This window comes from Aotus nancymaae, unplaced genomic scaffold, assembly GCF_030222135.1.
Source record: "Aotus nancymaae isolate 86718 unplaced genomic scaffold, 86718_ANA_hifiasm-v0.15.2.pri h1tg000004l, whole genome shotgun sequence".
NCBI lineage: Eukaryota > Metazoa > Chordata > Mammalia > Primates > Aotidae > Aotus > Aotus nancymaae.
In genome coordinates, this window is record NW_026988415.1 from 69,204,183 (window position 1) to 69,231,059 (window position 26,877).

The following is a 26,877-nucleotide window of genomic DNA, read 5'->3' on the forward strand; positions in this document are numbered from 1 at the left end:
AAATTTTTGTAATCTATTCATCTAAAAAAATCTAATATCCAGAATCTACAAAAAACAAACAAATTTACAGAAAAAAAAAACAGCCCCATGAAATAGTGGGTGAAAGATATGAACAGACACTTCTCAGAAGACATTTATGTGGCCAACAAACATATGGGGAAAAAAAAAGCTCATCATCCCTGGTTATTAGAGAAATGGAAATCAAAACTACAATGAGATACCATGTCATGCCCATTAGAAATGACATCATTAAAAAGTCAGGAAACAACAGATGCTGGCAAGGATGCAGAGAAATAGGAATGCTTTTACACTGCTGGTGGGAGTGTAAATTAATCAACCATTGTGGAAGACAGTGTGGTGATTCCTGAAGGACCTAGAACCAGAAATACCATTTGACCCAGCAATCCCTTTGCTGGATATATACCCAAAGGATTACAAATCATTCTACTATAAAGACACATGCACGTAAGTTTATTGCAGCATGATTTACAATAGCAAAGACTTGGAACCAATGTAAATGCCCATCAATGATAGACTGGATAAAGAAAATGTGGTACATATACACCATGGAATGCTATGCAGTCATAAAAATGGATGATTTTATGTCCTTTCTTGGGACATGGATGAAGTTGGAAACCATCATTCTCAGCAGACTAACACAGGAACAGAAAACCAAACACCACATGTTTTCACTCATAAGTGGGAGTTGAACAATGAGAACACATGGACACAGAGAGGGGAACATCACACACCAGGGCCTGTTGGTGGGTGGGGGAAAAGGGAAGGGAGAGCATTAGGACAAATAACTAATGCATGTGGGGCTTAAAACCTAGATGATGGGTTGATAGGTGCAGAAAACCACCGTGGCACATGTATGCCTATTAACAAACCCGCATGTTCAGCACATGTATCCCAGAACTTAAAGTAAAATAAAAAATATATTCCCTAAATAATTTCTTGAAATAATTATCAATCCAGTAAGAATGCGCACCCTAAGAGACCAAGATTGGGATCCCTAAGTATCTCTTCTCCCCAAAGGAATGAGGGCCTGTTCATCAAATTGCTGATATCAGGGCTAGAATTTATTTTCATATCGAATACAAGGAGAAGAACTATATACCAATAATTTGGAAAATCTGGAAGAAATGAACAAATTCCTAGACACATACAACCTACCAAGATTGAACCAGGAAGAAATCCAAAACCTCAACAGACCAATAACAAGTAACAAGATTGAAGTCATAATACAACGTTTTTCAGTTAAAAAAAAAGAAGAAAGAAAAAAAGAAAAAGCCTGGGACCCTATGGCTTCATTGCTGAATTCCACCACATGTTTAGAGAACTAATATCAATCCTACTCAAACTATTCTGGAAAATAAAGGAGAGAATACTTCAAAATCCATTCTATGAGGCCAGAATTACCTGATACCAAAACCAGGCAAAGACACATTAAAAAAATTAAAAGGGCAAGCAAGAAAAATACAGGTCAATATCTCTGATGAACATTAATACAAAAATCTTCAACAAAATACTAGCAAACTGAATTCAACAATACATTAGAAAGGTCATTCATCATGACCAAGTAAGATTTATTCCTGAGATGCAAAGTGGTTCAACATACACAAATCAATCAATGCAATACATCAGTATCACACAATGAAGGATGAAAACTTTATGATCATTTCAATGGATGCTGAAAAAGCATTTGATAAAATTCAACACACTTTCATGATAAAAACCCTCAAAAAACTGGGGATAGGAGGAAGATACCTCAGCATAGTAAAAGACATATGCAGCAGACCCACAGCTTGTATCATACTGAATAAGGAAGTACTGAAAGCCTTTCCTCTAAGATCTGGAACACAACCAGGATGCTCACTGTTACCATTGTTATTCAACATACTACTGGAAGTCCTAGTTAGAGCAGTCAGTCAAGACAAAGATGTAAATGGCTTCCAAATTGCAAAGGAAGGAGTCAAATTACCCTTGTTTGCAGATGATATGATCTTATAGTTGGAAAACCTGAAGACTCCACTAAAAACTGTTAGAATTGATAAACAAATTCAGTAAAATTACAGGATAGAAAATCAACATAAAAAATCAATAGCATTTCTTTTTTTTGAGACAAGCTATTTATTTTCCAAAATACTCCTTCTGTGGTAACAGGAGGTAAGTACCCTGAGCCCTCAGTCCTTAGCACTCTTTGTGCTGATACCGTTTTGGAGAAGCACCAGCACCTCTACCCTCTGGCTCATCTTGGTGACCTTGCCCTGAAAGTAGCCTTTCTTCCCTACTCCTTTGCCTTCTAGGACCTTATCCATCCTGGGCCTCAGGATCTCCATTGTCTCAGGTAGCCCTGCCAGTAAAAAGAGCCCGGCACCTTTCTCATCACCCATGGTTAAGAACAAGAAGTAATCCTCTGACCTGATCTCATTGCATGTGATCCTCTGCTCCACACTTAAGCAGTGATTCAGTGCTTTTTCAGTTCCATGACTTCTCTCCATCCACTTCAGCATCTGCTTCCCAGTGAGAAATATCAGGTTGATTTTATTCCTTTTCCTCTTCTCAGTGTCTACAATCTTAATGACCAGAAGGTCATGGAGATTGCTCATGTAGATCCCACAGCACATGTTGGAATCAACGCCCTTGATGGTAACAATTCCAGTGGGCCCAGTATGATCATCTGGCAGACCCCAGCCTCTCACCTGCTCCACCTCAGCCTCAGTTTTTATACTTTCATGAGCAGCTGATCTCTGATATTTTTATTCCACTCTGCTTGGTGGCAGTTATTTTCTCTGCATTCACAGAGGGACTTTGCAGCTCCATCACACTCCGAGATCTCCCTAACTGCCAAGATGTTGTCCTTAACTCAAACAGATGATCAGCAACTACTGTGATGAGATGCTACTGTGAATGCTGCTGCATGTGGTGAAACCTCCACTCCAAGTCTACCCAGACCAGGACCTGGCTTCCAGGATCCAGGGGTTCTGTGTGAAATGATCAGCCTGTGCCACACAGTGGGTCACTCTCAGCACAGAGATGTCATTGATTGTATCACTGTCATCAGGCTGTCTTCTGCCCTCAGGGAAAAGCAGCATGTCTTCCAGCACCATGTGAAAACTGCTCAGCACTTGTTTCTTGCCATTGCTCCCTTCTGTCTGCAGCTCCATGGGACCACAGGAGACTATGGTTGTGGTGAACTCCCAGGCATTGCTGTTCTGCTGACACCAGAACACACTCATGGCCATCTCTTGGGCATCAGTAGTGAACAATCTGAAAAAGATATTAAAAAGTAATCTGATTTACAATAGCCACACATAAAATTAAATACCTAGGAATTAACCAAATAAGTTAAATATCTCTAAAATGAAAACTATAAAACACTGATGAATAAGATTGATGAGATTACCAAAAAATGGAAAAATATTCTATGTTCATGTATTGGAAAAAGCAATATTGTTAAAATGTCCATATTACCCAAAGCAATCTACAGATTCACTGTAATCCCTATAAAAATACCAATGACATTCTTCACAGAAATATGATCTTAAAATTTATACAGAATCACAAAGAAACAGAATAGCCAAAGCTATCCTAAGCAAAAAGAACAAAACTGGAGGAATCACATTACCTGACTTTAAATCATACTACAGAACTATTATAACCAAAGCAGCATGGTACTGGCATAAAAGCAGACACACAGACCAATGGAACAGTATAGACAACCCAGAAACAAATCCACACACCAACAGTGAACTCATTTTTGACAAAGGTGCCAAGAACATGCACTGGGGCAAACAGTCTTTATAAATACCTCACAAGCACAAGCAACCAAAGCAAAAATGGACAAATGAAATTATATCAATTTAAAAAGCTTCTGCACAGCAAAGGATACAATCAACCAAGTGAATAGATACCCCCAAAGAATGGGAGAAAATACTTGCAAACTACCCATCTGACAAGGGATTAATAACCAGAATTTATAAGGAGCTCAAAGAACTCTATTGAAGAAAATCTAGTAATTCAAACCAAAAAATTGGCAAAATATTTGAATGGGCATCTCTCAAAAGAAGACATATATATTGCAAACAGGCATATGAAAATGTGCTCAACATCATTAATCATTAGAGAAATACAAATCAATACTACAATGAGATCATCACACCCCAGTTAAAATGGCTTGTATCCAAAAGTCAGGTAATAACAAATGCTGGCTAGGCTGTGTGCACTCTTTGGTGGGAATGTAAATTAGTACAACCACAATGGAGAACAGTTTTCAGGTTCTTCAGAAAACAAAAAAAAGATTGAACTATCATATGATCCAGCAATCCCACTGCTTGGTATATACCCAAAAGAAAGGAAATCCATATATCAAAGAGACATCTGCATGCCTATGTTCGTTGCAGCAGTGTTTACAATAGCTAAGATTTGGAAGCAACCTAAGTGTTCATAAACAGATGAATGGGTAAAGAACATGTGGTACTGGCCAGGCATGGTGGCTCACACCTGTAATCCCAGAACTTTGGGAGGTCAAGGCAAGTGGATCACAAAGTCAAGAGATGTATCCCCATCCTGGACAACATGGTGAAACCCCGTCTCTACTGAAAATACAAAAATTAGCTGGGTGTGGTGGTGTGTGCCTGTAGTCCCAGATACTTAGGAGGCTGAGGCAGGAGAATCACTTGAACCCGGGAAGCAGAGGTTGCACTGAGCCAAGATCATGCCTCTGCACTCCAGTCTGGTGACAGAGCAAGACTCTGTATTGAAAAAAAAAAAAAGAAAGGCCGGGCACGGTGGCTCACGCCTGTAATCCCAGCACTTTGGGAGGCCGAGGTGGGTGGATCATGAGGTCAAGAGATCGAGACCATCCTGGTCAACATGGTGAAACCCCATCTCTACTAAAAATACAAAAAATTAGCTGGGCATGGTGGCACGTGCCTGTAATCCCAGCTACTCGGTAGGCTGAGGCAGGAGAATTGCCTGAACCCAGGAGGCAGAGGTTGCGGTGAGCCAAGATCACGCCATTGCACTCCAGCCTGGGTAACAAGAGCAAAACTCCATCTTAAAAAAAAAAAGAAAGAAAGAAGAAAAGAAAAAGAACATGTGGTTCATATACACAATGGAGTACTATTCAGCCATAAAAAAGAATGAGATCCAGTCATTCACAACAACATGGTCATTATGTTAAGTGAAATAAGCCAGGAACAGAAAGACAAACATTTCATGTTCTCATTTATTTGTGGGATCTAAAAATCAAAACAATTGAACTCATGGAGATAAAAAGTAGAAGAATGGTTACCAGAGGCTGGGAAGGGTAGTTGGGGCATGTGGGGGACATGGGGATGTTTTATGGGTACAAGTTATTATTAGAAAGGATGAATAAGAACTGCTGTTTGATAGCACATCAGGGTGACTATAGTCAATAATAATTGTACATTTTAAAACAACTTAAAGAGTGTAATTGGGGCTGGGCATGGTGGGTCACACCTGTAATCCCAGCACTTTGGGCGGCTGGTGGATCACCTGAGGTCAGGAGTTTGAGACCAGCCTGGCCAACATGGCAAAACCCCATCTCTACTAAAAAAATGAAAAAAAAAAAATTAGCTGGGCATGGTGATGCCTGTCTGTAATCCTAGCTACTGGAGGGCTGAGACACGAGGATCGCTGAACCTGGGAGGTGGAGGTTTCAGTGAGCCCAAATCGTGTCACTGCACTCCAGCCTGGGCAACGAGCAAGACTCCGTCTCAAAAAAAAAAAAAAGTTGTAATTGGATTGTTTGTAAATCAAAGGATAAATGCTTGAGGGGATGAATATTTTATTCTCCATGATGGGCTTATTTCACAATGCCTGCCTGTATCACATCTCATGTATTCAGTAAATACATACCTCTACCATGTGCCCACAAAATTCTTTTTCCAAACGATTGCACTTATTATAAACAAGGGTGCAGACCCTAGACTCTCGGAAACACAAGAGATATGAAGCTAAAACAGCTCTGGTGAAACAGTAACAGAGGGATGGGGAACACTGAGGTATTAATGTCTGGACCACAGCTGCCATCCAAGGCCCCACACTCCACCTTTGGTCCAGATGGCCTCTTGGCCCAGGTGTCCCTACTGCCAGAACACACTGGACTAGGGTATAGGAATTGCATATTCCTTGAGGCTAGTATCAGGGAAAGCAGGGACTCACAGTTGTCAGGTTATCCCTCTCCTCTGGGCCAATTTACTGATGTTTCAGTCTCACATCAACTATCACATTTTAAAACAGAAAACAGGCAAAATATTTGGTTAAAATAAAATGAAAACGCTGCAGTGAAGACCTGAGTGTTCTGGTGGACAGGACATCATGCTCACCTGTGGGAAGGGCAGGCCAGCAAGGGCAGAAGAGCTCCCTGTGGGCAGCTAGGCTGTGTGTGGATGTGGCCCTCCAGGTGGTCCCAGGGAGGATGCAGGGACAGGGACAGTCCAGGCAGACAGCTATCAGGCGAGTAGGTGTCTGCCTGAGGTGTTCTGGCATCAGAAGGCTGCCTGACCCCCAATAGGCATGACACAGGCTCCAGGGAGCAATGGTACCTCAGCCCAAAGGATCAAAGCCCAACTTGATCAGATCCCAAACTTCACCTGCATCAGGTCCGTGCCTTTGCAAAGGGTACACCCAGCTCTGGGGACAAGCCATGGCATTGAGCAGCAGCTGGCTATGCTGCCGAAACCAGGACCCACCTGCATCATACTCACTGAAAGCTGCATCATCCTGGTGTGATAGGCCACACTTGGTTACCCTAGGGTAAGCTGGAAAAGAACTCCAGATGTGCCTTGGAGAGACCCCCACCTCTCAGGGGCCACTTCGCAGGGTGCTTTCCCCTCGCCCCATTCTTTGAGTTTGGGTTGAGATTTTAGGAAGCTTAATTTCAGGTGAGGAAGAGAACAAAGTCTGGTCCCAGCCCACTCCGGCAAGGATCATTCCCCATCTTGTCAGCATCAGGGAAGCCACATATACAGGCAGGACACACACAGCACACATGGGGTGTAAGGAACCATGCCTGCATACCACTCACACACAGAACATAACTGAGTGGCAGGAGAGATGCTGTGGCATGCTCAGGGGGCCACCTTTGGGGCATTTATGTAGGCTGGGTTGTAAGGAGGCTGACTAGTGGGGTAGGACACGGCTGCTCCTCCAGCCAGGTTCTCGTGGTAGACCGGTGGTCCCATGGGCTGGACCAGGTAAAGTGGTGGGTACTGCGTTGGGTAGGGTGCTGCTGGCATCCCTGGCTGGGGGGAATGGGGTGGTAGCCCTTGTAGCTCAGTCAAGGGTAGCTGGGCAGCACACTTGGAGACTGAGTGTAAGGGGCGTGCACCACAGTGGTGAATGTGATGGTGGTGACAACCTGACGTGGTTGGTGGCACATCTTGTACAGGCAGCAGCAGGAGCAGGTGAAGCAGATGAAGATAGTGATGACAGACAGCACAAACATGGTCAGACCAATGGCCACAGTTGCTCCAAATCTCATGTTAGCCTCTGCCTTCACCCAGGGACTTTCTGTACCCCTGGACTTCCCCTCTTTCCATCATGATCCACTCAGTTTCAATTTTCTCCCCTTTTGGAGAAGAGGAAAGAAAATCTCCCACATTTAAAAAAAAAAAATACAAGGAAAGTATCAGGCAGGGCATAGTGGCTCATGCCTGTAATCTCAGCATTTTGGGAGACCTAGGTGGGTGGATCACTTGAGGTCAGGAGTTCGAGACCAGTCTGGCCAACATGGAGAATCCCCATCACTACTAAAAATACAAAAATTAGCCAGGCATAGTGGTGGGCACCTGTAATCCCAGCTACTAGGGAAGCTTAGGCAGAAGAATTGCTTGAAGCCCGGAGGCAGAAGTTGTAGTGAGCCAAGATTCCACCACTGCACTCCAGCCTGGGCAACAGAGTAAGACTCCATCTCAAAACAAAACAACACAAAAAAAAGTAGCAAAGACCATTGGATCATGCCAAAGAGACTCAAGTCAATTTGATGAAAATCTCATGGGACAAATATGGGACAATCTGAGCATCAATAAAAATCATAACTTCAATGAACTGTAAGCATAAAATATGTCTCACACAAAGATTTCATATCGATATTTGCAAAAAAAGTAATGTTCCTGTTGGTTGAATTGTGTTTCCCACTGAAGCTTGGCTCAGTGGCACATGCCTGTAGTCCCAGCTACTCAGAAGGCTGAAGCAGGAGGATAGCTAAAGTCCAGAGGTTCAAGGCTGTAATGAGTTATAATCATGCCTGTGAATAGCCACTACACACTAACCTGAGCAACACAGTGAAACTCTGTCTCCAAAAAAGAGTCCATATGTTGTAGTCCTAACCCTCAGAATCTGAAAGTGACAATATTTAAAAGTTAAAATTTTTGAAATGGTAATTAAAATAAAATGAGATGCATGTTAGTAGAAGCCTTTATTCCTTTGAAGTGACTATTGGTAGAAATATGAACATTAAAATGATTTTGGTGAAGGCTCAGAAAGAAAAGAACTGTAAAGAGAGAAAGCTTCTGTCATCTTATGGAATACATATATCATCATGAACACCATATGGTAAAAATATGAATGTTTAAGTTTCTTCTGGTGTGGTCTCAAATAGAAATGAGGAACATGTTATTGGAAACGGGAAGAAAGGTTATTCTTGTTATAAAGCAGCAAAGAACTTGGACAAATTGTGTTCCAGTGTTTTGGAAAGTAGAATTTGTAAGTGATGAATGGATATTTAGCTGAGGAGATTCCTAAGCCAAGTGTCAAAGACCTGACCTGGCTTCTTTTTGCTGCTTTATAGTAAAATGTGAGAGAAGAGAGTTAATTTGAGGAAGGAATTGTTAAGTAAAAAGGAACCAAACTTGATTTGGGAATGAATACTGCTAGCTTGGACTGAAGGAGACAGAGATAAGATAAAATGAAGGAAGGACTTCTGGAATTCTACAGAATGGGCCAATAAAGCTATCCAGCTGTAAATGTGTTATCCTTCAAGAAAAGAGAAGAATAACCCAAAGGTGGATCAGATGTCAGCAGGGCTGTCACTTCCACCTTGATCCCAGAGGCACAGGCCCAGGGAATAAGGCTGTATGCTCCAGATTTTATCTAGCCAGGCATCTGCTTGTGAGTGCCAGAGGGTGTGGGTCTGTTTTCTAGGCTGGGGTGGGTAGCCACCTGGGCTTAGAGGACAGAACACTGAGCCAAAGAAATTTATTCTTGAGCCTTAAAATCTAATGGAATTTTCCCTGTTCAGGTTTGAATTTGCTTGCAATCCATGATCCTTTTTTTCTCATTTTTTCTTTTTGAAATAGGAATTTCTATCCTATGCCTTTTCTACTATTGTATTTTTAAAGCAGATAACTTGTCTGGTTTTACAGGTTTTCAGAGGGAGAGGAATTTTGCCTCAGGATGAATCATACCTCAAGTAACTCATACCTGATTTAGATGACATTTATATAAGATTTTGGGCTGGAATGTGGGGTGCTGCTTTAAAAATATAGAAGTGCCTTTTGAATTGAGTAATATGTAGGTGCTGGTAGAATTTTGAGGAACAGAGGGAAGATAGTGTGAAGGCACAGGGAGAAGATGGCCATCTATAAGCCTGAAAATTCTTCCCTGATGGCCCCTCAGGAGGAACTAACTGCTGACAACTTGATTTCAGGCTTCTAGCCTCCATAACTGTGAGAAAATAAATTTCTGTTGTTTAAAGCTAACCCATCTGTGGTACTTTGTTATGACAGCCCTCGCAAATTAATAAATTTCTTTTGGAAGATGATAGAGAACAAACATTGTTTGAAAAACTTATTTTAGAAAAGGCAAGGAGAGAAACATTTATTTTGACTTCCTATACAAACTGTACCTCGAGTTAAACAAACATCTGTACTTTTAAAGATTTTTATGGATGAGGTCTCTGTGTGTATCCTAGGCTGGAATGCAGTGACTGTTCACAGGTGTGATCATAGCACACTGCAGCCTTGAATTCCTGGTCTAAAGCAGTTTGTTTGACTTTGCTTCCTGAGTAGCTTGGACTAGAGGCGTGTGTCACCATGCCTAGCTTGTATTTTGTAAGAAACATAGAGCCAGGGGAACATGTTAAATGACATTATTAAAACTCAATCAGCAAAATCCAGACTCTGGAAAAGTCTGTATAATAGCTGACCATATTTCTTCAACAAATAATTTACAAAGAATAAAAAAATAAGAGAATTAGGGGGAACTTAGAGAGTTAAAGAGATTTAAGACACAACAAACTGCAAAACAAATATGTGTAAGATGCTTTGGTTACAGCTTGTATGCATGTCAAATCATGTCTTCTCTTAATCCAGTCACTGCTGTGGTGACCAGTTCTAGGCAAGCGTAATCTGACAGGGCCTTGCATTGGCCCAGTGCAGTGTGTATATCTTGCTTCTTGCACAGGGGCTTCTCTGATGCCAAATCATGGAACAAATTATAGACCACTGGACAGTCAGGCATGTGCAAATGGGATGTGTGGCAGAATTAAGTCACATGGGATTATCTTGACTAATAAGGGAATGGGAGATATTGGCTAAATCCTGCCCTCTTATGTCCTTCAACTAGACAGTTCTGAGATACATTTCATAATGCAACTCAGAAGGCCCCCAAGATCATACATGTTATTAGTTGCATGCCAAATTAAATATGGAATTATTCCTTGTACTGGCTTTCCTTCCTTTTGAAAATACTACTATATACTTCATTTCTACTCTTGGGATCAGCTCTCAAATAAATTGCCCCACAGAGCTTTTATCTGTTTGGGGTTGTGTTTGTTTTTTGTTTTGAGATGGAGTTTCACTCTTGTTCAGGCTGGAGCGTAATGGTGTGATCTCAGCTCACCGCAAACTTCATCTCCTGAGTTCAAGCAGTTCTCCTGCGTCAGCCTCCTGAGTAGCTGGGATTATAGGCATGTGCCACCACACCCAGCTAGTTTTATATTTTTAGTAGAGATGGTGTTTCTTCATGTTGTTCAGTCTGGTTTTGAACTCCTGACTTCAGGTGATCTGCCTGCCTCAGCCTCCCAAAGTGCTGGGATTACAGGCGTAAGCCACTGTCCCTTGCCAGGGTGATGTTTTAAAATGTAGCTTTTACTATTATTTAAGTGTATAAGACCAACAAATCAGGAAATCACTGTCATTGAAAAGACTGTTATATTCACAGGTCACAAGAAGAGGCATGCCACACCATTGAGGGTCACCTGGGAAAGCACCAGGGTCAGTCAGGAGGCAGAGGGCAAGGGGAGAGTGTGAGCAAGAGGCTTTATTGTGGTTTCCAAGGGAAGGAATGGGCAAGTCAAAGTAAGCAGGTTTAGAATTAGCTAGTTTGAATAATTTTAGCAGGCTCTATGGCTAAGGGGCTTTTCCTAGTTGTCTGATATCCAAACCTGGGGTGATTTGGGCATGTAAATAGTGACCCTGTGCCTGAAATGCCAATAAAGGAGGTGATTGAAGATATGGACTCTGGAGTGGTTGGTTTGCATATGAAAGACACTTTCATAATCCAATTGTTTACTATCTCTAGAAATTGGCTAACCCTGAAAGGAGCAATCTCTCCAAGGTCAGCACAGCCTCAAGATGTCAAAGCATCAGAATATAGAAAATTAAAGATGTGATTAATGCAATTGAATATAATTGGCTCTGTGATACTTTGATATCATAATAAAAACATATTGGGATGATAATAGAGAAGACTACATAGAAGAACATATGTTTTCCCAGACAGCATAGAAAACATTTTATAATGGGACTAAAAAAAGAGGAATGCAAGTAGAAGTATTAAATATAAGAGTCTTTATAGGCTGGCCCATGATTAAGGCTCTCATTTATATGGCATTTGCAAAAAAAAAGATCTGAAATTTCTGAGATCTCTAACAATATCTTGTTGGAGTTGTAAAGTGTGTTAAAGTATATATATGTGTGTGGTATATATATTTATATATTTATTTATGTATTTATTTATATTCATGTGTGTGTATATCACATATACACATATAAATATGTGTATGACAGATATAGACACACACACACACACACACACATATATATAAATGGTAGTATCTTGGTGTACACCTGGGTCAAAGTTGTTATATATAAAATTTTTGGTGCCACAAAAGAAGTTAGCACTTGAATATTTCCTCAGCAAGGCAATTTACTTTTATAGCTCACAGATGGAACAATGGTGAGTGCACACCTGGACAAGGGAGGGGAAGAGGTACTTATACCTGATGGAGGTTGCCCCTACTGCTGTGTCATTCCCCTATTGACTAGGGTTAGACAAAACTAACCCTATTGGCTATTTTAAAGAGAGCAGGCGTACAAGCCGGAGTGGTGGGTTGGGTAGTTTGGTGGGAAGGATGGTTACAGGCATGTCAGAGCAGGTAAGTAGGGGTCAAAGCAGGTGACTGGAGCAGGTGACCAGTATGAGTGAGGATGGAGCAGGGACTGGGGGTACAGATGTGAACTACTGATTAGAACTGGTGGAAGAAGTTGTTTACTGAAACGACAAGGAAGTTAAACTTTAAAATGGAGAATTAAAGAATAAGAGAGCTGAACATACTGACATGCTGATTCTTTGATGAGAAACTTGGCATTCACTGTATCTAACAATCCCCTATCTTGAATTTTTTCAGTTTTTTTTTCCCTCTTCAAACTTCCTTAACATGTCTTGGCTTAGTTGTTCTGCTTTCCCTTTGACAGCATCTTTTGTGCAATTAATAAACAGTTGCTGATCATAATAGATGAAATTTATTTAATTTACATTTTTATTAATTGTTACCTATGATAATATTGACTTAAATCCTGCAGCTTTTTGATCTTGGGTTTCAAATTCGTTTGGTAACTCCAATAGTGTTTATATAAACATGAGGGTTAAAGGACTGATGTAAGGCACTTAAAAAAAAAAATTCCTTTTTCTTTTTTAACATGTTGACAGAATGCTAGGGTGAAAGGGATGGCCAGCTAGACTAGAGCCTGGGTGCTGCTCTAATTATCTGGCAGAGTACCCAGCAATAGTCCCCTGCAATATCACCACACATTTGCTTGGGGATGAACAAGGGTAGATTGATTGGTAAGCTCTTGAAAAGGCTTGGTTTTAGTGCACCCTGTTAAGTCTTCAAGGAATGTCAACTTTTCCCCCCGCTGTGAAAGGCATGAGGTAAAGTTAACATTGGGGGCTGGAGGCCGAATGTACCTCAGAGGCTGACCCACAGGGCTCTTAACCTCAGGGAACAACAGTGAAAGAGTCTTGCATGACTCATCACCCTAGGCTGTGGGGTTCTGGAAGAGAGCTACCATACAGATCATGCCCAATCCATGAGAGGACTACCCAAGTGGAAAGGGGACAATCTTGTCTCTGGCCTGCTTGTCAACCAAGTGTAACAGTCACACTTGTTTAGCATGTGAACGGAATATATAATCCAGTCCAGCCAAGAATTTGCATCCTGATGCCCTGTTTCAATTGCTACAGTTTGTTTAAAATTTTTGACCTCTATAACAACTACTTTGGTTTTATCCTTGGGTAGGTAGCAAGAGAAGGTTTGGTTAGTGGAGAACTTAAGAGAGGGAAAAGGGGGTGCAGCAGGTAAGGAGGGAGTAAAGCACATTTTAAAAGATTCTATGGGGTCCTTCCCTGAGACTTCTGCTCTATACCATAGAAATGACTTAATGAAGGGGAAGAACTCTGGGGAGCAGAGATGGTAATGTGTCTGACAATGGGGAGGGGTAACTCCTTTAGTAAAATGAATATATAGTCTCAAGAGACTGCAAGTACTAATCTGGGCAGTCCACCCTTGCTCTTTAGTGGTCCACAGAACGTTGGACCAACTATGGCATAAATGCTCTGTATGGAAGGGGCAAGTCTCACAGTTGATGCTGGGATCTGCATTGAAATCTTACCAGACTAAATGGTCCCAATTCACCAATGTCCAATCTGAGTAGAGCCAGGTAGGATAGAGGTATTTTTCTGCAGTGGAGAGCTGTCTTTGACTTGGCCAGTCCCCACAGGGTATAACAAGGCAAGCATCAAATGTAATAGCTTGAGGCAAAATTGACTTTGTTACATTAATAACTAGATGGTCAGCAATAAAGCAAGGAAAGAAGAAAGTAATAGAATAGATGAAAGAGAGTTAAATTTTTCTTAGCTTTAGTTTGGTGGGGTTTTCCCTTGGGACTATGGCCCATGACTCTGGGGTGGGGGGTGCCTTTTTGACTTGGGTGTGATGCGTCCATCCTTTTTCTGCTGTCCAGACTGCCATCTCAGTAGTTACAAACACTGGGCAAGGTCCTTCCTAGACCCGTTTGAGCTTTTTCTTTCCTCTAACATTTGACAAGGACATGGTCCCCAGGCTGATGCTGGTGTGCTGGAAACTCCAGGGGTGGCACCTGCGCTAAAAGACCTTTAGTTCTGAGGGAAGGGAAAGTGGAAGATAAATCAAGTATATAAACTGATTTTTTTGTTTCAAATATAGGGAGATCAGTAGTAGAATGTCTTTTTGGGGAGTAGTTCAGACTTTTAACAAGGTAATAAGCCTTCTGACTTTCCCTAATGAAGGTAGGTGTAAGGGAGTATGATATTTTCATTTTATATCCAGTACCTGGGCTAATTTCCCAGTGACATGTGCTGTAAAATGAGTCCTACTATCTGAATCAATAAATACTTTAGATGACCTATTGGAGGCATCTTTGTGTAATTAATCTGGATACTTTGGAACGGCCTTAAGCCTGGATTCCTTCCCCCGAGGGGTAATTTTTTTATAGTTTGTTTATTAGTTTTCTTACATACTAAGAAACTGTCTGTAACCAGTTTGGCCAGGTTACAAATTCCTATGCACCCATAAACTCTGAGGACTGTGTCACACATGGTTTGGGGCCCCCAGTGGGTCCCTAGGTACAGCTGGAAGACGATTCCCCTCATAAGGGATTTGGATAACATTTCTCTCTGGTCTGAGAATATCCATTTTCCTTCTGAATTCTCTTTAGCACCATTTTTTTTAAGGTTTTAATTTCAGATTTTTTATTTTTATTTTTATTTTACTTTAAGTTCTGGGGTACATGTGCAGATCTTGCAGGATTGCTACATAAGTATACAAATGCCATGATGATTTGCTGCTTCCATCCAGCTGTCACCTACATTAGGTGTTTCTCCTAATGTTATCCCTCCCCAATCTCCCCACCCCCTGCCCTCCATTCCCAGCCCCCGACCCCCAAACAGACCACAGTGTGTGATGTTCCCTTCCCTGTGTTCTTGTGTTCTCATTGTTCAACACCCAGTTACTAGTGAGAACATGTGGTGTTTGGTTTTCCGTTCTTGTGTCAGTTTGCTGAGAATGATTGTTTCCAGATTCATCCAGCTCCCTGCAAAGGACATAAACTCATCCTTTTTTATGGCTGCATAGTATTCCATGGTGTACGTGTGCCACATTTTTTAAAAATCCAGTCTATTTTGATGGGCATTTGGGTTGGTTCCAAGTCTTCGCTATTGTAAACAGTGCCACAGTGAATATACGTGTGCATGCATCTTTACAATAGATTGATTTATAATCCTTTGGGTATATACCCAGGAATGGGATTGCTGGGTCAAATGGTATTTCTATTTCTAGATCCTTGAGGAATCGCCACACTGTCTTCCACAATGGTTGAACTAATTTACACTCCCACCAACAGTGTAAAAGTGTTTCTATTTCTCCATATCCTTTCTAGCATCTGTTGTCTCCAGATTTTTTAATGATCGTCGTTCTGACTGGCATGAGATGGTATCTCAACGTGGTTTTGATTTGCATTTCTCTAATGACCAGTGATGATGAGCATTTTATTATATGTTTTTTGGCCACATAAATGTCTTCTTTTGGAAAGTGTCTGTTCATATCTTTTGCCTACTTTTTGATGGGGTTGTTTTTTTCTTGTATATTTGTTTTAGTTCTTTGTAGATTCTGGATATTAGCCCATTGTCAGATGGGTAGATTGCAAAAATTTATTCCCATTCTGTTGGCTGCTGGTTCACTCTAATGATTGTTTCTTTTGCTGTGCAGAAGACCTTAAGTTTAATTAGATCCCATTTGTCTATTTTGGCTTTGGTTGCCATTGCTTTTGGTGTTTAGTCCTGAAGTTCTTGTCTATGACTATGTCCTGAATGGTATTGCCTAGGTTTTTCTCTAGGATTTTTATGGTGTTAGGTCTTATGTTTAAATCTTTAATACATCTGGTGTTAATTTTTGTATAAGGTGTAAGGAAGGGGTACAGTTTCAGCTTTCTGCACATGGCTAGCCAGTTTTCCCAACACCATCTATTAAACAGGGAATCCTTTCCCCATTGTTTGTTTTTGTCATGTTTGTCAAAGATCAGATGGTTGTAGATGTGTGGTGTTAATTCTGAGGCCTCTGTTCTGTTTCATTGGTCTATATCTCTGTTTTGGTACCAGTACCATGCTGTTTTGATTACTGTAGCCTTGTAGTATAGTTTAAAATCAGGTAGTATGATGCCTCCAGCTTTGTTCTTTTTGCTTAGGATTGTTTTGGCTACATGGGCTCTTTTTTGGTTCCATATAAAGTTCAAGGTAGTTTTTTCCAATTCTGTGAAGAAGGTCAGTGGTAGTTTGATGGGGATAGCATTGAATCTATAAATCACTTTGCGCAGTATGACCATTTTCACAATATTGATTCTTTGTAACCATGAGCATGGAATGTTTTTCCAACTGTTTGTGTCCTCTCTTAGTTCTTTGAGCAGTGGTTTGTAGTTCTCCTTGAAGAGGTCCTTCATGTCCCTTGTTAGTTGTATTCCTAAGTATCTTATTCTCTTTGTAGCAATTGTGAATGGAAGTTCACTCATGATTTGGCTCTCTGTTTGTCTGTTACTGGTGTATAGGAATGCTTGTGATTTTTGCACACTGATTTTGTATCCTGAGACTTTGCTGAAGTTGCTTATCAGCTTAAGGAAATTTTGGGCTGAGATGATGGGGTCTTCTAAATACACAATCAGCCAGGTGCAGTGGCTCACGCCTGTAATTCCAGCACTTTGGGAGGCCGAGTCAGGTGGATCACGAGGTCAAGAGATCGAGACCATCCTGGTCAACATGGTGAAACCCCATCTCTACTAATACAAAAAATTAGCTGGGCATGGTGGCGCATGCCTGTAATCCCAGCTACTCAGGAGGCTGAGGCAGGAGAATTGCCTGAACCCAGAAGGCGGAGGTTGTGGTGAGCCAAGATCGCGCCATTGCACTCCAGCTTGGGTAACAAGAGTGAAATTCCGTCTCAAAAAAAAAAAAAAAATACACAATCATGTTGTCTACAAATAGAGACAATTTGACTTCCTCTTTTCCTAATTGAATACCTTTATTTCTTTTTCTTGCTGATTGCTCTGGCTAGAACTTCCAGTACTATGTTGAATAGGAATGGTGAGGGAGGGCACCCTTGTCTAGTGCCAGTTTTCAAAGGGAACACATTCAGTTTTTGCCCATTCAGTATGATATTGTCTGTGGGTTTGTCATAAATAGCTTTTATTATTTTGAGATACTTTCCATTGATACCAAGTTTATTAAGAGTTTTTAGCATAAAGTGCTGTTGAATTTTGTCTAAGGCCTTCTCTGCATCTATTGAGATAATTATGTGGTTTTTGTCTTTGGTTCTGTTTAGGTGATGAATTACATTTATAGATTTGCGTATGTTGAACCAGTGTTGCGTCCCTCAATGAAGCCTACTTGATCGTGATGGATAAGGTTTTTGCTGTGCTGTTGCATTCGGTTTGCCAGTATTTTATTGAAGATTTTTGCATCGACGTTCATCATGGATATTGGCCTGATTTTTTTTTTTTTTTAGTTGTGTCTCTGCCAGGTTTTGGTATCAGGATGATGTTGGTCTCATAAAATGAGTTAGGGGGGATTCCTTCTTTCTGTATTGTTTGGAATAATTTCAGAAGGAATGGTACAAGTTTCTCTTTGTACATCTAGTAGAATTCAGCTCTGAACCGGTCTGGACCTGGACTTTTTTTTGATTGGTAGGCTATTAATTCTGCCGCTACTTCAGACCTTGTTATTGGTCTATTCAGGGATTCAACTTCTTCCTGGTTTAGTTTTGAGAGGGTGTAACATCCAGGAATTTATCTATTTCTTCTAGATTTACTAGTTTATGTGCATAGAGTTGTTTGTAGTAATGTCTGATAGTAGTTTGTATTTCTGTGGAATTGGTGGTGATATCCCCTTTATCATTTTTTATTGCATCTATTAGATTCTTCTCTCTTTTCTTTTCTTTTTTTTTTAATCTGGCTAGTGGTCTATCTATTTTGTTGATCTTTTCAACAACAGCTCTTGGATTTATTAATTTTTTGAAGGGTTTGTGTCTCTATCTCCTTCCTTCAGTTCTGCTCTGATCTATTTTTGTTAGTTTTGAGACCAAAGAAAGTCAAGCACCATTTTATATTTGACAATGCTTTCTGTATTATTTTATACCAGATAAGCCAAATTTCAACTTTATATTAGTGTGCTATTAATATTAAACTGAATTTTAATAAAACCTGGTAGACATATTTATCCAATTTTAATGTCTGACCATAAGGTAAGATTTTTATAGACTCTTTTTAACCCTGTATAATTTTTGTCGAAGAGCAAGTTAGTGCTTTAAAAAAATTTTTTTTAAGTGTTGTGCTTTTATTTTAATGACCAGTTCACAGAAAAACTGGATGATACCCCTTTAATATTAGCCAAGATATTTACACACAGAATTTCCTTTATAATTAACATTTTAAAACTTGCTTAAAACTTCAAAACCAATTTTTTTTTTTACTTTTTAAAAATGTAGGTAAAAATCCACAAAATTATGCCTCCTTATGATCATTTTACCAAAAGTATATTTTACTTTCCTTACACACCTTGCACATAAATTGTTTATTCAATAGTTTTACATTCAGGAGGCCTAATTACTTTTAAGCTACACAACATTTTTTGCATAAATTCACTTTTGTAACATATTTCATGATTTTCACAGACAATCTTCAACTTTCTGACTTGTAAACATCCTTTTCTTTAAACAGTCAGTTAATTTATTTTAGGACAAGAATTTACCAAATAAGATTTTCCTAACTCTATTTCTACAAGAGTTTCGCTGTTAATTACTGAATACCCATTGTGTCTTTTTTCCTTAATCAACAGGGATAAACCATTTAAACCTGCTGGGTTAAGGAAATTATTAGTGGTTAATGTTTAATTATTATTTATTATTTTTCTAACAGAATAGCCTTTAGGATTTTTGAGTCAGTAAGCTACCTTTTTGTCTTTTCTTTCCTTTTTTTTTTCTTTTTTGACTTAGGATAGTTCTGACCTGGTGAGGTATGCTCACCATTAGTTTTACTTTAAGGTTTTTATTTTATTTTATTTCATTTTATTTTTTATTTTTTGTTAGCAAAGCAGTTGCCACTACAGACTGAATGCATTTGGGCCATTGGCGGGCCATTAGGTTAAGGATTTTCTACAGGAAAGCTACCCGCTGTTAGTGGCCTCCATGCCTTTGGGCAAGTATTTTTAAGGCTACGCCCTTGTTTATACTGACAAAAAGATGGAATGCCTGCTTAATGAGAGCAAAGCCAGGACAGAGGCAGTTATAAATAGATGTTTTAACTGTCCCACCTGTTGGATTTCTAGTAATTGTCAAATGAGGGGTGTTTAGCCTGTCTTGCATGAGGTTTTTGTATAAGGGCTTTGTTTTTAGGGCATAAAAGGATTAGACAGTATCTGACTAATCCTAAAATTTCCTAAGTTCTTGTTTAGTCTCTGGCAGAGGCAAGAATATGATACCTTCAATGCATTTAAGCTTCATTTTCCGTTTACCTTTGCTAATTAAATGATAATATTTGACTAAATAAATTTGGGGACTCTGTAAACCCTTGGGATAAGACTGTCCATCGGTATTGCTATTTTTGACTGGAGTGAGAGTCTTCTCACCCAAAGGCAAATAGGTCCTGGCTGTCCTCTGCCAATGGACAAGCCCAGAAGGCATCTTTTAAACCTATTACTGTAAACTACTGGTGATTATACTAGTATAAGAATTGGGAACAACAGGGTTTAAGAAGCCCATTATGGAGAAGACTTTCAATTATCAATTATAGGTTTTAAATTTACCATGGCTTTTAAAAGAATAGAGTACCCTGCTTTCTCTTTACTACTTCTGTCTCTTCCTTTCTCTCTCTTTTTGTCACTCTCTCCCTCTCTCTGACTTCCTCATTTCCCTCTGTCAGTCTTTCTCCCTCCTCTTGTATTTTTTTCTCTCTCTTAGAAGCTCTTTGACAGGTTTACCTTTCTAGTTCTCTATTTGTTTATTTTGTAATTTATTGTTAATATTTGGCCAATTGTTAGTGACAAAATGAAGTTTTAACATTCTCTGCCCAAGAGGATCCTCAAGACCTAGACCAGCATATTTTCCTGCATGTTTTCTTGGTGGGCTGTGTTGCTATTGTCCCACTGGGGGTCTTGGGCAGGAAATTTTTGATCTGCTATAGGAACGTTTTGGCCGCGGGGTTGGGGGGGGGGTGGTGTTCACGTTCCTAGGCTCCCATAGCAGCTCTACGAATTATACCTCTTTTTTCCCCTGAGAAGAGGGGAAAGGGAAGTTCTGAATTTTTTTTTTTTACATTGTTCTATCTCGCATTGAAATCCTTTTAGGGAAGGGTACTCAGGCTGGTAGTGAGTGGGCTCTTGCGACGATTCCCAAGAGGCAGGGTTATAAGGAGTGGACAACAAGAATAGGAGAAGTGTCTGGGACAGCAGCTGCCTTTTCTTGTTTTTGGTCCCTTCATTATTCTACTAATACTTTAACATTAGGTGTAGGGGATTATTAGGGGGAATATTATTGTTGCTAGCTTTATCCTTTTTACCCCTTACCCTACTTGGGGTATTTCCCATTTTTGGGGTAAGGCACAATTTCCCTTACTGGAAATGTCTCAACTTTTGGGGTGAGGCTCAATTTCCCTTACTAGAAGTGTCTTGCCTTTTTTTTTTAACCCCACAGACACCCCAACCAAGGAATACTTTACTGCCCACCCCGTTTCTCTTACCTTGGTATGTCCCGACCATCAAGGAAATACTTAGCCGGCTCCTGGGCATTTCCTTCCTTTGTCTGTGCACAGATTTGCATGGTCGCTGCGGTATGTGAGGATCCTTTACCTTAGGTAGGTGGCCGGTTTCTTTCTGCCTTTCTGAGAGTATGGGCTTATTTCTCACACTAGTTCGGTCCTGACTTCTCACTCATGATGCCACTGCAATGAGGCAGCAGGAGTGCTCCTCCTCAAGAGAGAGAACCAAACACTGCCCCCGGAGGGGAATGGGGTCCCCATATGGGCTACCAAGATTGTTATATGTAAAATTATATGTAAAATTTTCATTGCTGCAAAAGAAGTAGCATTCAAACATTTCCTCAGCAAGGCAATTTACTTCTATAGCTCACAGATGAAACAATGGCGAGTGCACACCTGGACAAGGGAGAGGAAGGGGTACTTATTCCTGATGGAGGTTGCCTCTACTGCTGTGTTGTTCCCCTACTGACTACGGTTAGACCACACTAACCCTATTGGCTATTTTAAAGGGAGCAGGGGTACCAGCCGGAGTGGTGGGGTGGGTAGTTTGGCACGAAGGATGGTTGTGGGCAGGTCAGACCAGGTAACCAGGGGTCAAAGCAGGTGACTGGAGCAGGTGACCAGGATGAGTCAGGATGGAGCACTGGACAGGAGGAACAGATGTGAACTACTGATTAGAACTGGTGGAAGAGGTCGTTTACTGAAACCACAGGGAAGTTAAACTTTAAAATGGAGAATTAAAGAGTAAGAGAGCTGAATATACTGACATACTGATTCTTTGAAGAGAAACTTGGAGTTCACTATATCTAACAAAGTAAAGAGTCAGTTATGTTGCTGCAGGTTATGAACTGGTAAGTTAGTAAAGTATATGTAGAGATTAGTAGTACTTGTGTGTGACCAAAGGAAAAGGGTGATTGCTGTGGTAGTGATTGGAGAAGGGCAGGAGGTCATGGTGGAAAGCTGGAGGTGGAGTGGGAGAGGGCACAGTAGAATGAGTGGTCCCCTCTCTATGGATTCAAGGAGTTGACTGACATGTGTCAGATCCTTCTGGGGAAAAAAATGCTTTCCATTAATTTTTAGAGAGGTACATATAGTAGTAACCTCTTCCAGATTTTCTATGTATGTAACCTCTATGTACTTAAAAACATATTATATATGAGACTGCAATAATTTGGATGTTTATCCCATCCAAATCGCATGGTGAAATTTGATCCTCAGTGTTACACGTGGGGCTTAGTGAGTGGTTTGTTTTCTCCCTTGGGCGTAAGCTCATTATTAAAAAGAGCTTGGTACCTTCCTTCTTGAGACAGGCACGCTGGTTGGTTTCCTGTTTTAATATGGTCTGGAAAAAAAGGATAAAAACCTCTCACTCAAGCTCTATCTTATCTAACCCTCAACCAATCAGTAACAAAAGACTCAAGAAGTAATTATCTGCAAGTTTCTATTTCAGGGGGCTAGGGACTTCCCTGGAGCACTTGCATGTGCAGATAGACTTAGACTCCAACCTACAGTTAACCCTTCCTAATTTTAATGCTAAAAATCATGCCAAAGGGTGATTTAAAGGTTAATGCTACATACAATGTATGAAGAAGCATATTGAGCCACTGCACAGACACTAGAAAAACCTCTCCTAGACATGCCCTGATGTAACTCTTCCCTATAGAAATATCCTGAAAACTAACCCAGACACTTCCCTTGTGGAGCAGCCTATTCCTATTTGTAAATGAGGAATGTGTTGCCATCAGAAGTCAAAAAGGACTAAAAGATGCTGGACTTGTAGATTCTAAATGAATGTATCAAATAAATCTCCTTGGAGGATGATGTTATACCTGTGATCCTAATTTTAACGCTAAAAGGTAAAAGGTGAAAGCAGTTAGGCTCTCATCTGCAAAGATTGTGTGCAATGGCAAAGCTGTTAAGGTATCCCATGGGTGACCTGAAGAAGAGTATTGTGTCCCTTTGGAGAGGAAGGCAAACTTTGGTGAGATGCTGTTGAAATAGGCACTGAACAGAACATATTAGCCAAATATATAATAGCAAAATATTTACCAGTTTTTGACTGGATAGAATTGGTAATTTTCATAATATTGGATATTTGGTATGGGGGCCTTAACGGATGAGATCACAGGTTGTAATAATCCATCCTAAGATATCATTAGCTGTATTTTTTGTATCTCTGTATCTATGCCAAATAAATGTATTTTTCCAGGTTTAAGAAAATTGGAAAATTGGGCTGTCAAATCAAGAAGCAGTGGAGATAATCACTTCTTTATTAATTAGGTTTTAAAAATTGTGGCAAAATGTACATAATACGAAACTTACTATCTTAAAACCACTTTTAAGTTTCCAGTTCAGTAGTTTTAAGTACATTTCCATTGTGGTACAACCAATCTTTTGCAAAATTGAAACCCTATACCCATTAAACAAAATTCCCATTTCCCCCTCCTTTCAGTCTCTAGAAACCACCCTCTCTACTTTTTGTTTCTATGAATTTACTCTAGGTACCTCATATAACTGTATACAGTATTTATCTTTTTGTTATTGGTGTATTTCACTTAGCATAATGTCCTCAAGTTTCATCCATGTGTCAAAATTTTCTCCCTCTTTAAGGCTGAATACTATTCCATTGTATTTATATACAGCATCTTGTTTATTAATCAATTATTTATTGTTTATTTATTGATCAAGGTACACTGGGTTGGTACCATCTTTTGTGTATTGTGAATAATACTGATATGAACATGAATGTACAAATAACTGCTTGAGTCCCTGCCTTCATTTCTTTGGAATACATACTGAGAAGTGGAATTCCTGGATCATATAGTAATTCTGTTTTTAATTTTTTTTTTTGAGACAGCCTCCCTCTGTTCCCAGGCTGGAGTGCAATGGCATGATTTCAGCTCACTGCATCCTCCATCTCCTGGGTTCTAGTGATTCTTGTGCCTCAGCCTCCCAAGTAGCTCAGATTAGTCATGTGACACCATGCCTGGCTAATTTTTGTAATTTTTGTATTTTGTTGAGCTGAAATGTTAAAAGGAGTTATTTGAGCACACAATTATGTCTTTCAGTTAAAACAGTTATTTGGGACCAATCAGAGATGTGAAAGTTCTACTGAATGTTTAATGTTGGATGTCTTTCACAAGAGCATGGTATATTCTCATAAGTGAAATTTGTGTCTTGGTTACTATTAGTAATGTCTGTAACTCTGAAGGGAAAAAGGAGTGTTCTAGCAAATTCTTGTATTGTCACCTTAGTATATGTGGAGATGTGTGATTTTGATTTATATTTTGGATATATGTGAGGCAAGAGGTTCTCAGAGCTTTACCTTGAAAAGGCGAACGGCTTTTAGGAAATTACCTGATGGTGTATAATAAATATGAAGATGAAACCATTTGTTTTGGGGGGTGTGTTTGTTTTTTAGAGACAGTTACTTGGGCTGGAGTATAGTGGCATGATCATAGCTTACTGTAATCTCAAACTCCTGGGCTTAAGTTATCTTCTGTCTCAGCCTCCTGAGTAGCTAGGACTACCAGTATGTGCCACCATGCCTGGTTAATTTTTTTTTTAATTTTTATTCTTTTTGTAGAGACAGGGTCTCACTTTGTTGCCTAGACTTCTCTCAAACTCTTGGCCTCAAAGGATCCTTTCACTTCTGTCTGCCAAAGTACTTGTATTACAGGTGTCAGCTATGCCTGACCAGGACCATTTGTTGATTCGGGCATCCAATGCTAAGATGACTGCCTGAGGTCTGGCCAAGTGTGTTATTTCTTGGGCCCCATTCTATTAGGGACATCCTGGCTAACGGATGGAAAGCAGCAACATTCTATTAAGCTCTATCATATATGATAGTTAGCAATGCTGTTCACATAGTCTGTAAACTATTATTACTGTTCACTAAATTAATCCCAAGGGGCTTCCCAGAGAGTCCAGGGGTCAAGGTAAGAAATTACCTCCTCCATCACCTGGCATCTGGAAAGAGACTAAGAATAGGGGTATCCACCTGCTCCTGCAGGTGGAATATACTAGAAGGCCCAAATTTGGCTCCACACCATTTTAACAAGGCCTTCCTTCATAGCCAGGCTGAGCTTGTGTGTTGCTGCTTCCATGACCCAAAGCATAATGGGCAAGCTGGGTCTGGAGGATCACAGGCTCAAGGTCTATGAGATCCTCTATTTTCAAATGTGCCCAGTATGTAGTCAGATATTTGTTGTTTTAATGGTGTATAGCACAAGGCCCAGAGGGGCAATATGTGGCATTAGAAGCCCTGGGGCAACTAATGGCCATCAAGAGTGTTCCACAGACTCCAGAAGGCGTGAAAAAGTTGCAGAGAATGAAGTTTTTGAAAGCACTAACAGGAGTAATGGTCAATTTTAATTTATCAGTAAAAAAGATACTGAACTTATATCTTTTTATAAGTAAAAAAGATACTAGACTTTCTTTAAACAGCCAGTTAATTTATTTTAGGACAAGAATTTACCATATAAGATTTTCCTAACTCTATTTCTACAAATGTTTCCCTATTAATTACTGAATACCCATTGTGTCCTTTCCCCTTAATCACCAGGGATGAACCATTTAAACCTGCTGGGTTAAGGGAATTATTTGTGGTTAATGTTAAATTATCATTATTATATAATATATATAATTTATATAATATAAATTATTATTATTATGTACTTAGCGAGTGTGTCAGATGAATCTCCTTGAAAGAGGATGTCATTAATGTAATATCAGACCTTTGTTCCTGGAGAAAGATAGATGCCATCAGGGTCTTATCTGCAAAGATTGCATGTGATAAAAAAGCTATTGTGGTAGTCCCAGCATTTTGGGAGGCCAAGGCAGGTGGATCACTTGAAATCAGGAGTTTGAGACCAGCCTGGCCAACATGGTGATACCCCGTCTCTACTAAAAATACAAAAATTAGCCAGGCATGGTGGCATGTGCCTGTAATTCCAGCTGCTTGGAGGCTGAGGCATGAGAATCGCTTGAACCCAGGAAGCGGAAGTTGCAGTGAGCTGAGATCACGCCATTGCACTCCAGCCTCGGTGACAGAGCAAGACTCTGTCTCAAAACAAAAAAGCTGTTGTGGTATCCCGTCGGTAAACTAGAAAAGATATGTTGTGTCCCTTTCAGAAGTGGAAGCAAACTGCAGCTGAGAAGCTGTTGAAACAGGCATTAAACAATATATTAGCTAATCTATAAGAACAAAATATTTACTGATTGTTGACAGAATAGAGTAAATAATATTAATAATTTCACATATTGGGTAGGGAGCCTTGATGGATGAGACCATGCCATTAAGGTAGTAGTAAGCCGTCGTGAGAACCCCTTTTTAAATGTATTTATTTATTTCAGATTTAAGAGCAGTCAAATGTCAAAATGGTCTGCTAAATGGAAAAGCATTGAGAGTAATCACTTCTTTATTAATTGGGTTTCATGTAATAAGTTTTAAGCTTTGCAGCCCCTATTTTAGCTTACATTGGGCCATGTGAATTCTTTTAACTGAGTGTTGATGGAATCCCATTTCATCAAGCCAATTTTTAACAGCCAAAGATTTACTTTGATTTTATCTATTTCCAATATGATATATGTTACAGCATTGGGTACTATGACTATGAGAAATTTAGGCAAAGCAACAAGTTAAGGCATATCCATTTTTTTCTCTATTATATTTAGTTACCTTTTTAAGAATATAGGGACCACAATGTTTAAACTTATTGAAGTGCCCAGGTATATTTTGAGCCCCAGTATTGATTAATCCCATAGATTTTTCAATTTTGTTTCATTTTGT

General features: G+C 39.9%; 2 pseudogenes; both read right to left on the bottom strand.

Annotated features, from left to right (window-relative positions):
* Nucleotides 1-2,186: 2,186 nt before the first annotated feature.
* LOC105732910 (alanyl-tRNA editing protein Aarsd1-like) lies at nucleotides 2,187-3,248 on the bottom strand (annotated as a pseudogene).
* Nucleotides 3,249-7,100: 3,852 nt separating this feature from the next.
* Nucleotides 7,101-7,513, bottom strand: LOC105732915 (protein shisa-5-like; annotated as a pseudogene).
* Between the last annotated feature and the right edge of the window lie 19,364 nt (nucleotides 7,514-26,877).